Source organism: Pongo abelii, chromosome 13, assembly GCF_028885655.2.
Source record: "Pongo abelii isolate AG06213 chromosome 13, NHGRI_mPonAbe1-v2.0_pri, whole genome shotgun sequence".
NCBI classification, from domain to species: domain Eukaryota; kingdom Metazoa; phylum Chordata; class Mammalia; order Primates; family Hominidae; genus Pongo; species Pongo abelii.
This window is the reverse complement of record NC_071998.2, coordinates 53,440,696-53,458,540: the sequence shown is the minus strand read 5'-3', so window position 1 is coordinate 53,458,540 and position 17,845 is coordinate 53,440,696.

Below are 17,845 nucleotides of genomic sequence, written 5' to 3'. Positions count from 1 at the left end.
TTCAAGGAACTAGAAGAACAAAGTAAGCCCAAACTTAGCAGAAAGAAGGAAATAACAAAAGTCCGACAAAAAAATTTTAAAAATAGAGGCTAGCAAAACAATAGAAAAGTTTAACAAAACTAAAGTTGGTTCTTTGAAAAGATGACCAGGATTAGGGACCCACTTAAATAAGCAATCTAGCTGCCCCTTGGCAGGGTGGATGTGCTGCACTGGTGGGAATCCCCCTCATCTGGGCTGCCCTTACTCTTCAGAGCCAGCAGGCAGAAAAGACTAAGATGGCTGATCCACAATAACACAGCCACTTCTCCTCCCAGGGGCTCCTCTCAGGGATATCAGAGTTCTGTCCATGAACCCCTGGCTGGGGATGCTGAGATTCCCATAGTGGGGGCCCCTGCCTGGTGAGGAGGAGTGGATCAGGATCCTGCTTAAAGAAGCAGTCTGGCTACAAACTGACCCAGCTGCTGTGCTGCACTCTGGGGAATTGCTCCCAATTCAGACTGCTGAGTCTCGTTGGCACCAGTGGCATGGGAAAACTGTGGACTGGAGCCATAATGATGGCAGCACCCCCTCACCCCCACAAACTCAGTCTTTTTAAGCAGTCTCTAGCTTGTCATGCTGGCCAGAGAGGATTCTAAGCCAGTAGGTTTTAGCTTGTGGGGTTCCGTGGGAGCAAGACCTCTTGGCTTCCTGGCTTCAGCTCCCTTCCCATGGGAGTGGATGGATCTCCTGCATCGCGGGAGTTTCCAAAGCTGAAGTATGCAAATATTCCTGTGTCTCAGTGCCTGCTCTAGTGGCCACCCACCCCAGCCACCATCATGAGTCTGTACAGCTGTGTGCTTGTGATCCAAGGCCCTCGTGGCATGGACTCACAAGGGGACCTCCTGATCTGCAGGTTGCATTGATACATGGCAGAAGTGTGGTTTTCAGGGTAGGGTAGCACAATCCGTCACTGCCCCAGATGGCTGGGGGAGGGAGTTCCCTTTGCCTCATGCAGCTCCCAGGTAGGCCCTCCCTCTACCCTGCTTTTTCTCACTCTCCATGGGTCACACCAACTACCTAGCCAGTCCCAATGAGAGAATCTTTGTACCTCAATTGACAATGCAGAATTCACTGTCCATTTTCATCCTTCTAGGTAAGAGCTGCAGAGTGAAGCTGTTTCTGTTCCGCCATCTTGGCTGCTCCTGGGTTCAAGGAATTTGCCTATCTTCTGTTTTATTTAGCTCCATTGTAATCTTCATTTTTTTTCTTCCTTCTTCTGGCTTGTTCTTTTTCTAGCTACTTAAGGTGTACCTACTTATTACTGCTGATATGGTTTGGCTCTGTGTCCCCACCCAAATATCATCTTGAATTATAACTTTGCAGAGGAAGGGATGAGGGACGTGGGCCAGGGACAGGTTCGATCTAGGAAGCTGCCTTTTACTTCTGGGGCAGTATGTTTGTCTTGTTCTAGCATTAACTTTGCTGGGCATTGTCCTTATCCTTTTGGATTGGAATTACTATTTCAGACAGCACTCTCGCTGGCTTTATCCCAGGTAGCTGATGGTCTCTGAGGTTCTGAAGCTCTTTTTTGAATTACCTTCCTCATAGCCTTCTATCTGTACCATCTTCCAGTCTCCACTTCATCCAGTCAGAGGTTCTTAGAGAAACTCATTTTGATTTAAGATCATTTCTGCATCTCTTTTAGTTTCATGACCAATTTCTTACTAACAACTTCATATTTTCTGTGAATTCCTCACTGTTTTGCCTGACTTGACAGCAGCAAACAATTTACATCCAATCCCGAACAACTTCTAAAACTGAAGTTTCTGATTTTTAACAATTAAATTTTAAATTTTGTGGTAATTACAGATTCACACATGCCAATGTAATAAATAATTACTAGACCCTTTCCAGTTTCGCCAAAAGGTAACAGCTATGAAACTACAGCATGTATCAAAATGAGGATATTGACAGTTGAATAGTCATGATATAAATCTGTTCCACCACCATAAGGATTCCTTAAAGTCATACCAACTTCCAACCTGCGCCCTAACCCAGTCCTTAAATTTTGAAAAAAAAGATTTTCCATTTTTAAATTTTATTATTTTGTGAATGTTTTATAAATGAAATCATAAGCATGTAACTTTCTGGAGTTAGTGAAAAAACTCAGCCTGATCTCTGGTTAGTCATGCGGCTTGATGTGATTGTCACTAGTTGGCTGTTTTTATTGTTGAATCTTATTCAATGGTGTGGATATACCACAGTTTGTGTCACTAACATGCATAAAGAACATTTTGTTTAGTTGCAGTGTTTGGCGATTACAAATCAGCCTATATAAACATTCATGCGCAGAATTTACATAAGCATTAATTTTAAATTTCTGGGAAAATGTTCAAGAATATAATCTCTGGTTTGTAAGGTGGTTGCATGGTTGCATGTTTAGTTTTTCTTAAAAAGTCACCAAAATATTTTCTGGGGTGGCTGTACCATTTTGTAGTCCCAGGAGAAAATTTTGCCTCTCTGTCTTCTCAGAAGAGTGGTTTATTTTTATTTCTGTGTATCAAGGGAAGGAAGAGAGGTAAATGAGTGTATTCTTCACCACCCTGACTGTCCTGTCTGGATTTCTCCTCAGGCTCTGTTATGCATTGAATTGTGTCCCCAAAGTGATCCACTGAAACCATAAATACCTGTATTTCAGAATGGGACCTTTATAGACCCTAGCGTGGCTGCAGATATAGTTAGTTAGGATGAGGTCCCTCTGGAGCTGGGCCCTATATTCAGTAGGACGGATATCCTTTCACAGAGATAATGTGAAGACAAAGGAACAGAGAGCACCATGTATCAAGAGGGACAACATTGAAGAGCTGCAGCTACAACCAAGGAATGCCAAAAAGCAGCAGCAATCCATGTGAAGTTAGGAAGAAGAAAAGAGGATGCTCCCCAAAGGTTTCAGAACAACAATGGCACTGCCAACACCTGGATTTTAACTTGCAGCATTCAGAACCATGAGAAAAAAGATTCTTTTGTTTTAAACCAGTTTAGGTTCTTGGTTACATCCATCCTGGGAATCTCACAGTAGGGCCTTAGAGCTATTCTAGGAGGCTGTCCTTTTACTTCAGTTGTCACACTGATTTATAAAGAATATTAAAACTAAGAATAAAGGGAAATTTATATCTTCCAAATGTCCTCCAGGAAGCAAAGCTTTGAACATTTCTTGGCTAAGAGATTTAAAATTATATATACTAGTAAAATTATGAAACTTCATCTATTATCATTTTTCCCTCACATCTGGACTAATGCCAGGGAGAAGGAAAGGTTGAAAAGGTTAGTGATCAGTGTGTGTGTTAGGATAATTTCTTGAGATGTTATCCTGGCTTGGCATGATACTGTCCTATTCCGTCTCACATTTCCATTCCCCAGCCCAGTTCAAGCAGGCTGCCTGGGCCTTGGTTTTTGCCTGTCTAGCTTACTTTTGAAGGGCTATGCTAGAAAGGAGATGCCTAAAGCTGCACTTCCAATTGTTTATAAATGCCCAAAGACATGTATAAAGTTATACAAGTAACCCTGATAGGACTTGAGCCGGAGAGAGAGTGAAATACTGAGACAGATACAGAAAAAGAAACAGAAGAGAGATAATATGATTATTTCCTTAAACTACCCTGAGGTTGAAACTTCCCTATCCAAGGGAAGAGAATCATCCTTGTCAGCATTCTTTCTGTCCCCAGTGAGGGACACAAGTACAGAGGTGAGAGGACCATGTGGGATTGCACTGAGTGTTGCAGTGGTAGCCATTGAGGACAGTGCAGCCCAAGGGTCTTAGTGCTTTGGTGCTAAGACCCTGGGTTCAGTGCACACCTTCATGGGTGTCACCATTAGAACAATGTCTGATGTTGAATTCTCTACTGAGTGACAGAATTGGGATTGCTATTGATTTGGTAAAGAAGAAAGGTGGATATTTTCTGCACGTGAGAGACTGTGCCTTAAAATTGATACCTGTTGCACAAGAACAGTCTTTAGGAATAAGAAAGGTAGGGGTCATGACACATCTGGGAAAGTAGAGGGAAAAATGGAGAGAAAGATAGGCTAGTACTGGTGCAGACTGAGGCAACTACTTCAGTAGATAGTAGATAATAGTGACAGCCCTCAGTGTTATCAGTTAAGGACGAACTTGGAGAAAATGTATTCTGGAATGGACAGTGAGCTATGTGCTGCAGATAAGTAAGTCTGAATGCAAGAGTTACAATGAGCAACAGAGGTTCCACCATGAAAACACAACTCTTAAAACGTGTTGGCTTTCTCCCCGAACAGTTACATTCTGTCATTCTCTGCTCTCTCAATGAGAAGAAGCTCTCCAGGCGGGACTAGGAGAGGACATGATAAACCTTAGAGCCTTGGTTATGATTGACCATGTATGGAACTTTGGAATATAGGAACTTCTGTGTTAGTCTCCTATAATTCTGTTTACAGACATTTGATTGAAGCAATTTACTTTTTCTAAAGTAAATTTTTTCTAAAGTGCATTTTCTCTGTAAAGGCTAGCTAAAATGTATGGATACAGAGGTTGAAGAAACTGACTAAATTTAAAAATGATACCATGATGCTTTACCAACTCTAAGAAATGCTCATATTATTTCATGGTTTGTTTTACTTACATAAATATTCTATAAATTCTAAAATGGTAGATTTGAATCCATTTCCTTACTAGTTCTTTCAAAGACAAAAAATTAGTTATTTATTCAGTTATCTATATGATGATATATTTATTTAAAAGCATAAAAAACCTTACTAGAGAAACAGTTGAGTTCATTTGGGCACAAAAATCTGAATATATTTATTGTCAGTTCAGATTGTTTTCAAATAATATTTCACTAAGCCCCAAACCCTCCCACTTCCAATGAAGTAAAATATTGCAATGTTTGTGGTTTTGTGTTCATGTAGTATACGTTGACAAAATTGATTAAATAAATGTATAACTGTTATATGTGGTTGGTGTCAGTTGTGTATAAAAAGTTATTATGTTGGTTAAAATAAGAAAGCTTTTATAATCATTATATAGTTAATAAGATTCAAAAGCAATTGATTTACATATACTATTAATAAAAAAAGAAAAAGAGACTTTTTCAGCAGAAAAAAGATCCATTTCATAGTAGTACAATAGTGAAAAGACTATAGTGTTACAGAGCAAGTGAAACATGGAAGCATTAATAATGATTTCTCACATTCTAACAATCAGTGGTCACTGAATTGGACATCAGTGAATGTTTCATGGAGAATACATAGAAGGTTAGGTGAGAAGTTCACAATTACTTTACTTTGTGCATACTTTCAGAAAAGTCCCTTTGTCACAACATTCTTCACAGCATAGTTTACTGGCCTCATCAGCTTCACTTCTCTTTTGTCAGGAAAGTAGTACCTTTCTCAGTGACAGCTACCCCTCAGACAGAATTGCCTTCAGCTCCTGTGACAAATTAGGAATGAATTCCAACATCATATCTAAGGTCCCTGCATCTTTGTTAGTGGTGGATGACATCATCTCTGTGAAGTCAAAAAGGAGGGGTGAAAGGTGAGGAAAAACATTCATGTCAAAGAGGATTAGAAAAATTACAGAATTTTGCCTGGATCGCATTGTAACCATTGCCTCAATGTAATTAAACACCAAAGAGAATCAGCAAGTATCCTAACATCTAAACAACTTAGCTTACTTAGAGTTGGGCACCTTGAAGTAATACAGTATTATTAAGGATCTGCTAACTTCACTCTCCTGTCTGTGGACTCTTTCCATGACAATAAAAATGCTTGCATCATGGCACTTTTGACTCTCTCTAATGCTATTTTGATTGATAACTTCCAACTGCATTATGGACTAGATAACACTAAGGAAATTTCTTTCATAATCACAAATTTTCCAATAGAAAGACTCACATATTTAAGTCTCTATTCACATATAACTGTACGTCTATGTCTACATCCACCCCAATGCCAGACATTTAACATTGATTTTCTATGTGTGCTTTCCATTTTTCTTGTTAAATTCATCTACAGTTTTCAAAGATTTTTAATGAGCATTTTCACTAATTTATTCAGAAAAAGTGAAAATTAAACACAAATTGTACTACAATCTACTCTTCCTTGGTTTGCATTAGTAATTTTCCTAAACTCTGTTTTATTTTCCCCTATTTTACAATAAAATAAACAAACTCTGACCAACAATGTAGGAAAAGTAAATAACTTTGAAATCATGCTGTGAATCCTATAAAAAGGAAGCAAGTGTTTGCTGTACATGATGACTTTAAATGTGGTCATTTAGTGATTTAATATAGGTTATGCATATAGTCTACAAGATGTAATTTTGGAAGGCAGCCATGTGTACCACGATACCACCAATGCACTTACAAGATGTAATTTTGGATTCACACATTGCCTATTCGAAACCTGTTTCCTCTACATTAAATGTAAAACAATAATTAGTAATTTACCTTGGCTTTTCAGAATTTAATACGACCTATTAGACTGACTAGGTAGCCTCTATAGCTTTTGAAAGCTGCCCTTGCTAATTCTAACTTAACTTGCAATTTATCTTTATGACTACCCTGTGACTTGGTAAAGTTTAAATACCATTCTGGTATTGAACTATGCTCAACTCTGAAATTTCACTTTTAAAATCCATTGCAGCTTCAAATGTTGAAAACATTAATCAGATCTTCAGCTATAGTGGTCTGAAGGGGTAGCTTCCTTTGTCTCTGGTCCTCTCCAATTTCTCCTCTAATGATCCAGGCATCTTTCTCTTACAACTCTTGTCTCTCAACACCCTATAAGAACCAATTAAAAAATATGTGAGGCAAGGCTCTCTTGGAGTGCATTTAAAACCATTAAAACAGAGAGAGAGATTGGATGCTTTTAATTGCTTAGGCCACAGTCTAGCTTCTGGACAAAAGAAGAGTCATTAAATCTAAGGCCCTTCCTGTCTCCCATTCGAGGACCCTAACAGGTCTCAGAGTCCCTGTGCCTGTCTGGCATGTAAAGCAGCTTGATAACCAGTGCACCACCTCTCTGTTTGCCCACTTTTCTCTCAATTCGAAATTCACTGTCCAGGTGCCTGTCCTCCTCACCCCCGGCACCTTCCTACACCCCCAACCCAGGTCCTACCTCCTCCCAGCTGTCCCACTGAGGATCTTTCAATAAAAGTACATTACAAAGGAAAAGCCCAAACTTCAGGTATCAACCTCTGTGGAGTAAGGACTGGGCAAGAGCAGCTACAGACCTGTGGATCCAGGCCTTGCAGGCCGCTGTTCCAATTGATTGGTTGCCCTAATGCAACCAATAGGAAGTGTGGGATGGCCAGGGATTGAGGGGCCATTTGCCTGTGAGTGGTCCAGATACCTGCAGAAGCTCCTCCTGGATGCTGGAGATTCTGTCCTGGGGATCCTTGTACATTGTGGTCTCTTGGAATTCAGTGCCACTTAACTTCACCTTTTCATCACTCACCCATTTCATGGGGTTCTCTTTGAAGCTGACTTTGCAGTAGCCAGAATACTGGCAGACAGGACCAGAACAGTTGAGTATGCTGGAGCTGGTCTGTCCTGTTCTGGGAATTTCAGTCTTTCTTTAGGGAGTGTCACTGCTGTTGCCTAACAGCCTGTGCTTATGTGCCAACCTGGGCTTCAGACTACTTTCTATATGTCTTCCTAGAGCTATTACTTACCTTTTGAGTCAATGGTCCAAGTTCTACCACTTTTCCACCTACCCACAAAGAACTTTCTCCCTCAGCTCTTATTCACCCACCTTACCTCCACTCCTCATATTCTTTGTCATCTCCATGCTCCCAAGTTCTACTCTTTGCTCGTTTTAATTTAAATTTTCTACTTCTTTTTTCTTTCCTCCTCCATGAGTATTGTTATGTTTACTAAAATATTTGTAATTTTAAATGTCATTTGTTTATCTAAAGGCATTTCCTGGTCATTACGGAAAATTCAGGCAAAATAAAAATGAAATGTAAGCTCATCAGATAGAGACCGTCTCCATTAACACTTGCTGTATAACATTTACTATTCTTCCTAACTTCCCCCACATTTGTTTTTATTTCTTCTTCAAAGCAGTTAGAGATTATAATTAGATTGATTTCTATAGTGCCTTGTTTATTCATCCTCAGTATTGTGATGAGTGGATGGAGCAATTGCTCACAAAAGAAAGAAAACTGATGATATTTGAACCAAGTCCTGTGAACATTATTAAAATTTCAATAACATCACTTTAAGCTTGTATATAATAATATTTAAGGTTTACAAGGCAATTTCCCATTCATAATTGTATAAACCTGAAATCTTTTTTTTTCCACTTTTATTTTGGATTCGGAGGGTACATGTGCATGTTTGTTACCAGGCATATTGTGTGATGCTGAGGTTTGGGGTATGGATGATCCCATCACTCAGGTAGTGAGCATAGTACCTAAAAGGTAGTTTTTCAGCCCATGCCACCCTAGTTCTCTACCTCCTCTTGTAGTCCCTAGAGTCTATTGTTCCCGTCTTTATGTCCATGTATACTTAATGTTTAGCTCCCACTTATAAGTGAGAACGTGTGGTATTTGGTTTTCTGTTCCTGCGTTAACTCACTTTGGATAATGGCCTCCAGCTGCATCCAAGTTGCTGCCAAGGACATTTTTGTTCTTTTTTTGTGCCTGTATAGCATTCCGTGGTGTATATTTGCCACTGTTTCTTTATCCAATTGATCACAGAGGGGCATCTAGGTTGATTCCACGTCTTTGCTGTTGTAAGTAATGCTGCAACGAACATAAAAGTGCATGTCTCTTTGGCAGAAGGATTTCTTTTCCTTTGGGTATATACCCAGGAATGGGATTGCTGGGTTGAATGATAGCTCTGTTTTAATTTTGTTGAGAAATCTCCGAACTGCTTTCACAGTGGCTGAACTAATTAACATTCCCACCAACAATGAATAAGCATTCCCTTTTCTCTGCAGCCTCAACAGCATGTGTTGTATTTTGACTTTTTAATAATCATCATTTTGACTGGTTGAGATGGCATCTCACTGTGGATAAACTTTAAGATTTCAACTTACAGGGAATTTCAAAGATCCATACTTTTATCTGTCCTCTAGAAATCCTGTCAAGGCTGAGGAAACACAGAGATCATAGATGCTTGACTGTTAAGTCTTGGGAGAGCACCTATGGAGGTCTTCTTAAAGTGGGGGGAAATGGGACTGTTTCTACCAATTTATTTCTTTGAACTCTCTTGGGTGATTGGTGAATTGTTTTGGTTATCTAAATATTTTAATTTGATACTCTAATTATTACTGATAAACATTTTCATGCACAAAAATCTATCTCTTTATGATTGATTTACTACATACTGTTTGTGTGGTAATTCATGAACGTAAATTTTATTTTTTAAACTTAAAAACAAGTCAACACAGTTTTGGGGCAATGGGCTTATTAGATAACTCTCAAAGTATTAGTAAATCTTAAAAGCAAATAGTACCACTTGTTTATATGCATTATTTGGAAAGAAAACCTAGTCAGACCAGATCTGTTCTATTCAAGTAAGCCTGAGGGATTGATGGACATTATGGTATTTTGGAAATAAATTAATAAATCCTCTTTCTTCTCAATAAAAAACATGATCTATGTTCCTCTTATGGGAGGAAGTCCCAGTCATCACCCTTCAAATGCTGATATTGTATAACTCTTCAAACAATACCTGCTAGGACTACACAATGATCAGAATAAGTGATTTTAGCTGTGTTTTCACTAAGACAAGGTGCTTGGGAGAGGCTTCTCAAAACTGGTGTTTCACATTTCTTTTTACAGATTGATGAACTTTGGAGAATACTCTATGTGCAATGCTGTTCTACAACATAATTGATTACATAAAAATGAATTTCTAGGTGTCTCCTCATATTATTCCTTTCTAAAAATTATTTTCTATTTTATATGTTCAGGATATTCAACCTTTCTCCAGGATATAATTTGTGATTATTTTCCACCATTTTCTAAATTTTCATTTACTCTTTGGTACTATCCTTTGACACAAAAGTTTTAAATTTTGACACTGTCAAATATGTATGTTTTCTTTTATTTCCTGCTCTTTTGGTGTCATATTCATGAAATCATTGACAAATCCAATGTCAAGAAGATTTTCCTTTATGGATTCTTCTAAGAAGTTTATTTTGAGCTCTTACATTTTGTCTTTGATACAGTTTAAGTTAAACGTTATATATGGTGTGAGGTAAGGATCAAGTCCTTCTTTTGTGTGTGTATATCCAGTTTTCGCAGCACCACTTGTTGAAAAACTGTTCTTTCCCCATGGACTGGTCTTGACATTCTTCTCAAAAATCATTTTACTAAATAACAGCAACTAATTTTTATTCTCTCTGTTCTATTCCGTTGGTCTATATGATTGTCCTCATGACAATAGTTCATTCTTTTGACTACTGGATCTTTGTAGAAAGTTTTGAAAACAGAAAGGGTGAGTACGCCAACTTTGTTCTTTTTTTATCAAGATGGTTTTGATTATTTAGGAGTCTCTTGAGATTGCATATTAATATTAGGAAGGGTTTTCCTGTTTTTACAGAAAAACATCCCTGGGATCCTGATGTGGATAACATTGACCTTGTAAATTGCTTTGGGTAGTATTGACATCTTAACAATATTAAGTCATTTAATTCAGGAAAATCTGTGAATATATGTGTTTTCTGCTATTTATGACTTCTTTAGTATGTTCGAGCAATACCTTGTAGGTTCTCCTTAAGTATATTCCTAAGTATTTTATTGTTTTTAATGCTATTAAAAATAAAATTGTTTTCTTAATTTTGTTTCTGGATGTTCACTGGCAATCAATTTTTGCATGCTGAGTTTTAATCTTGGTTCTTTACAGAAATTATTTATTAGTTCTAATACTTGTTTTCAAAGCCTTTGTTCTTTTTACATATGTTTATATCATCTGAAGACAGACAATATTTTACTTTTTCTCTCTAATTTTCATGCATTTTCTCCATGTTTTTCTTATCTGATTAATTGGTCAATCAGTTTGTCTGGCTAAGATTTCCAATACTATGTGAATAGAAGGGTTAAAGTGAACACCTTTGCCCTGTTTCTGATCTGAGAGGATAAGCTTTCAGTTCTTCATCATTGAGAGTTACAGTAACTATGGGGTTTTATATGTGAAATAAATTAAGCTTACATGTGTCAGTTTCTTGTGATAGGCATAGTTTAGTAGCACTTGAATTATATATTCTAAAGAGTGAATATGCTTCTCTTTTTTATGTCACAATTAATATCTCTCCAACTACCTCATATCTCCTATGAATTCCTACTATGTTATGTGGCTGCCAACAGCAATTAACCAACACCTAATCCTAATGCCTCTTACGACTTTGAGGAAGTTTTGAAATTAATTTTTGAATTTTAAGATAAGGTAGAATCACACATGTGAAGGTCTGAAATAATGCAAAATAATCGTATCTATGCTTTACCTGGTTTTTGATAATGATAACTTACTACAGTATAACAACTGGGATATTGACATTGATACAACCAAGATATAAAACCATCCTAATACCACAAGAATCTTCATAGTCACACTCATTTCATTCCCATGCTCCACCCTCTAGCCTTAACCCATGGAAAAATTGTTCTCTAATTCTAAAATGTTTTATTTGAATACTAGTTTGTAAAGCAATCATAAAATATGTAACCTTTGAGGACTGGCTTTTTTCACTCAGCCAAATTCTGTGTTGGTTCTCCCAAGTTGTGTGTATTAGTTGGTTAATTAATTGGTTATTTTTTTTTAATCACTGACTACTATTCCATGATATGGATATAACACAGTTTGTTGAATGACTCACCGGATTTTTGATCCACAATTATTTATTAGAAACAAAATAGTAAAGGCCATCCTGTGTATCTGGACACTCTTCCTCAGTGGTCCATTGTCCACCCTCCCACACTAAGCACTAATCCTGCCCAGGGGATTCTCCAGTGTTACAGCACGTTAGATTCCCCTGGAAGCTTTTAATGAAATCCCAGTGCCTTTGTTGTATGCTGAAATAATCAAATCATTTTGTCCTGGTGTCAGAGTCAGACATCATTATTTTGAAAGATCCCCAGTTGTCTCCAGTACGCTGAAAGGCAAAAAGCCAATGCATAGCCACAGCCCAATGACCCTGTTGCAATGTATTAAGAGTATTTCAATTGCTTTTGTTGCCTATACATCTCTCAAGAATTGATAAAGTTACAACCTTTATACATACACCAATCATTAGCACAAACGGGCAAACTAACAGAGAGCAGTCGAAGGGAATCTTCTTAAAGCTAATCTTCCCATCATTTGCAAATACTTGATCAGCCAAAAGGTTATGCAAGTATCTCTAACAAGATATAAGATAAAGAGAGGAAGAGAGAGATACAGATAAAGGGATAGATTTTTCTATCTATATCAAGATTTTTCTATCTATACCATCTATATCTATCTATCTATCTATCTATCTATCTATCTATCTATCTGTCTGTCTATCTATATCTAGTTCAGGTCTTGATTTCTGCTGTATACTGCTCAGTGGTGATGCCATCGAGAGTTGAAGACTCCAGGGTAGGAGATGTGTAGTACCCTAGAGAATAGATGGCAACTTCTGGCAAAATTCCCTTGCAACCAGGAAGAGAGACAAGCCACAAATGAGAGGACCATGCAGACTAGCCCTCAGTGTGTTGCAGTAGGAACCATTGAGCACTATGGGCCCTGAGAGCTTTGATGCTTTGGTGCTAAGACCACAGGATTCAAGATAAAGCTCAAATGGAATAATTGTAATAAAATAATCTCTGTGAATTAATTTCCCATTTAGTGGCAGAGTTTGATGTCTGTTCATTTGTTAAAAATGAAGAAGTAGAATTTTTATTTTTTTGCACAGCAGAGACTTTGCTAATAAATTCATGCTTATTACACAAAGAAATACTCTGTTAGGACTAATCAGTTTATCACTTAAAATGCATATTTGGATCTCTTAGAAGCATAAAAGATTTCTATTTTGACAAACAATCATGTTTATTTGGGCACAAAATCCAAAGGAAATAGGTTTTCTGTCCAATCTGATTGTTTGCTAAGAATATGTGAATAATACAATGTATGCCCACTCTAACTCAAGTAGAAAATTGCAAGGTTTGTAGTTTTATGTCCATATGGTCTAAATTCAAAACTTCCATGAAATAATTTTGTTCCATTTTATGTACCTGGTGTTAGGTGTGTAAAAGTTATATTGGTTTATAATTATTTTTAAGTAAATATAATTAAAAATGATTAATGTCACTGTACCATTTAATTAAAAAGATAAAACACTATAGCAAAAAGTGTTGATACAAATTATGCTTTGGAGAAAACTGTTTCCTACAGAAAAATGAAAATGCAAACAGTAGGTTTGATTTTTCAAGTTTCTAATAACCTGTGGTGACTGACTTGGATGTCACGTAAGGTATAATAAAGATTGCAGAGGGAAATTATATAAGAAATCAATAATTACTATGATCAATTATCATTACATAATGTATTCTTAAATTTTCTGACACAATTAACTGTACAGCAAATTAAACCAAATGGGAGAAGAAAAGGTAGAAATCCCCTTGAATAGTACAGGTTCCTCAATAATTACCTCTCACAAATTAGTAATGAATTCCACCAAAATATTTATGGCTTCTGCATTTTTGTGGATGGAAGATTACAGCAATTCTGTAGGTTAAAAAAGTGAGGGGGAAATAGGTGTGAAAAAAGTATTAATGTCAAGGACAGTCAGGAAAATTATGTTTTCATATTTTAAAATGACAGCGTTCCCTCAATATAATGAAACTTCAAAACAGGGCAGGACAGCAGAGTGCCTCCTGCAGACCTTTGTATACCATCATGTCTTCTGATGCTTTTCCATTCACTCCACCCTGTTGACCTGGCTGCTAAGTGGGAAGGGCCTGTCAAGTGAGTCTGTTTGCTGTTTCTGCAGTGTTTTCTCTCTCTCTCTGATGACATTCTCAGTGAGACTCTTTCAATAAAAGTAAGCTACAGAATAGGGAAAAATTGAAGGCCTTTCTTCTAAGATCTGGAACACCACAGGCCCACTTTCACCACTGTTATTCAATATAGTAGTGGAAGTCCTAGCTGGAGCAATCAGACAAGAGAAAGAAATAAAGGACACCTAAATGGAAAAGAAAGCAGACAAATTATTTTTGTTTGCAATTGATATGATCTTATATTTGGAAGAACTTAAAGTCTCCACAAAGAAGCCTATTAGAAGTGATAAACGAGTTCAGTAAAGTTGCAGGACACAAAATCAACATACAAAAATCAGTAGCATTCCTTTATGCCAACAGTGAACAATCTGAAGACTTTTTAAAATCCCATTTACAATAGCCACAAATAAAATTAAATACCTAGGAATTAACCAAATAAGTGAAAGATCTTCAAAGAAAACTATAAAACGCTGATGAAGGAAGTTGAAGAAGACAAAAAAAAGGAAAGATATTCCATGTTCATGGATTGGAAGAATCAACATTGTTAAAATGTACATATTACCCAAAGCAATCTACAGATTCAATAACATTCTTTACAGAAATAGAAAAAAAACTAAAATTTATATCGAACCACAAAAGACCCAGAGTAGCCAAAACTGTCCTAAGCCAAAAAATAAAAACAAAAACAAAACAGAAGGAATCACATTACCTGACTTTAAATTATATTACAGAGCTATAGTAACCAAAAGAGCATGGTACTGGCATAAGAAAAGACACATAACCAGTGGAACAGAATAGAGAACCCAGAAAGAAATCCACACACTTACAGTGAACTCATTTTCAACAAAGATGCCAATAACATATGTTGGGGAAAATAGAGTCTCTTCAATAAATGGTGTTGAAAAGCTGGCTATCCAAATGCAGAAGAAACTAGATCCTTCTTACCATATACAAAAATCAAATAAAAATGGATTAAAGACTTAAATATAAGACCTCAAACTATTAAACTACTATAAGAAAACATTGGAGAAAATCTCCAGGACACTGGACTGGGCAAAAATTTCTTGAGTAATACCCAATATGCACAGGCAACCAGAGCAAAAATGGACAAATGGGATCACATCAAATTAAAAAGCTAATGCACAGCAAAGGAAACAATCAACAAAGTGAAGAGAATGGAAGAAGATATTTGCAAATTATCCATCTGACAAGGGATTAATATATAAGGAGTTCAAATACAGATTTTTTTCTATAGGAAAAAAAATCTAATATTCTGATTTTAAAATGAGCAAAATAGTTGAATAGACATTTCTCTAAAGAAGACATACAAATGGCAAATAGGCATATGAAATAGTGCTCAACAGCATTGATCATCGGAGAAATGCACATCAAAACTAAAATGAGATATTATCTCACCTCAGTTAAAATGGCTCATATCTGAAAGATTGGCAATAACAAATACTGGCAAGGATGTGAAGAAACGGGAACCTTCATACACTGTTGGTGAGAATGTAAATTAGCATAACCACTATGGAGAACAGTTTGGAGGTTCCTCAAAAAACTAAAAGTAGAGCTACCATGTGATCCAGCCATCCCACTGCTGGGTATATTCCCAAAACAAAGGAGATCAGTATATCAAAGAGACATGTTTGTTGCAACACTGTTCACAATAGCTATAATTCGGTTGGGAGGCCAAGGCAAGCAGATCACGACAGGGCAGATCATAAGATCAGGAGATAGAGACCATCCTGGCCAACATGTTGAAACCCCGTCTCTACTAAAAATACAAAAGTTAGCTGGGTGTGGTAGCACATGCCTGTAATCCCAGCTACTTGGGAGGCTGAGGCAGTAGAATCACTTGAACCCAGGAGGCAGAGATTGCAGTGGGGTGGGATCAGCCCACTGCACTCCAGCCTAGCAGCAGAGCAAGATTCCGTCTCTAAATAAATAAATAAATAAATAAATAAATAGCCAAAATTTGGAAGCAATCTAAGTGTCCATCAACTAATGAAAGGATAACAAGAATTTGATGTTTATAGACAATGGAGTACTATTTAGCCATAAAAAAGATGAGATCCTGTCATTTGCAATAACATGGATGGAACTGGAGGTCATTATATTAAATGATATAAGCCAGATGCAGAAAGATGAGCATCACATGTTCTCACTTATTTGTGGGATCTAAAAATCAAAACAATTGAACTTATGAAGATAGAGAGTGGAAGGATGGTTATGATGGGCTGGGAAGGGTAGTAGGAAGGTGAGGGGGAGGTGGGGTTGGTTAATGGGTACAACAAAATAGTTAGAATGAATAAAACCTAGTATTTGATAGCACAACAGGGTGACTATAGTCAATAATAGCTTAATTCTACATTTTAAAGCCGCTAAAAGAGTATAACTGGATTGTTCATAACACAAAGGATAAATGCTTGAAGGGATGGATACCCCATTTTACATGATGTGATTATTACACATTGTATGACTGTGTCAAAACATCTCAGGTACCCCATAAATATATACACCTACCAGGTACTCACAAATTTTTTTTTTTTAATGTTAAAGGCAAGTTTCAAAGGAAAAGTCTAAACTTTTGGGCACCAGCCACAGCGGACTGGGAACTGAATGCTGGCAGCCAATGAGATATCCAGTTGGGCCTGTGAGCAGTGATTCTGATGACAACCAATGGGAAGTGCAGCATGACCTGGGAAGTGGGAGCTGTCATCTGAGAGTGGTACAGGTTCCAGTGAGAGTTTCTCCTGGACTCTGGAAATCCTCTTGACTTTCCTGCCGAGGGATTCTAGGCTACTGACAATCGAGTCATTAAATAAGCATTTAGGCTGACATTTTAGAGCTTGCTGAGGTCTCAGCAGCAGCGAGACTCCTAGCAGGTTGGACAAGAACAGGAGCTGCATCCTGGGCCTGGTCTCTCCTGCTCCCGGCTTTTCAGCTTTTCTCTGGGGACTACTGCTGCTGTTGCCTACCAACCTAAGCTTGCATGCCTATCCTGGACCTGAGGCTGCTTCCTCTACCCGGCTCAATGAGACTTATATATCCTTTGGGCTAGTAGTCATCTCCTGAGTTAATGGTCCCAGCTCACCCCTTTCCCACCCACCTCCACAGAATTTTTTCCCTCAGCTCTATTTTCCCTCAGGACTCCAGTTTCACGTCCCATGTCCCTCCATCCTCCCAATGTTCTTCTACTCTTTGCTTGTATTAAAGTTTGAATTGCCTTCTTTTTCCAGGCCTTTCCCCCACTACAAATATTTTTATGATTACTCAAATATTTGCATCTTTTAGGAGCTTTGATTTTTAATCTCAAAAGCATGACATTGTTATTATAGAAAATATAGGTGAACAAACAAATATAAATCTGACTTCCAAGCTCGCTTCTAGAGTTTATCTCGGTTAATACTTACTGTATACACTTCTGTTATTTTCCTTTGACTCTTCTTACATTTATTTATATTTCTTCTTCAAAATATTAAGAGATTATAATTAGACTCCTATAGTGCCTGATGTATTCATTCATAATATTGAGTTGGATGGACTGATAAATTTTTCGCTAATGAAAGAAAACTGATGATGTTTGAATCACGCCCTGCAAAAAATATTAAAGTTCCCAATAACATCACTTTAGGGTCATATAATAATGTTTAAATTTACACCACACTGTCCCATTCACTACTGCAGAACTGGAATCTTAAGCTTAGTGGAAACTGTAAATGTTGGTACTTATATCTGCCCTCCAGAGATCCTGACAAAGATGAGAAAACTCAGGGTCCTCTACGGTTGCTGCACACATCTTCAGAGAGCACTAACTGTAGGTTTCTTACAGTGGTGGGATATCAGATTTTTTTCAGTTTCTAC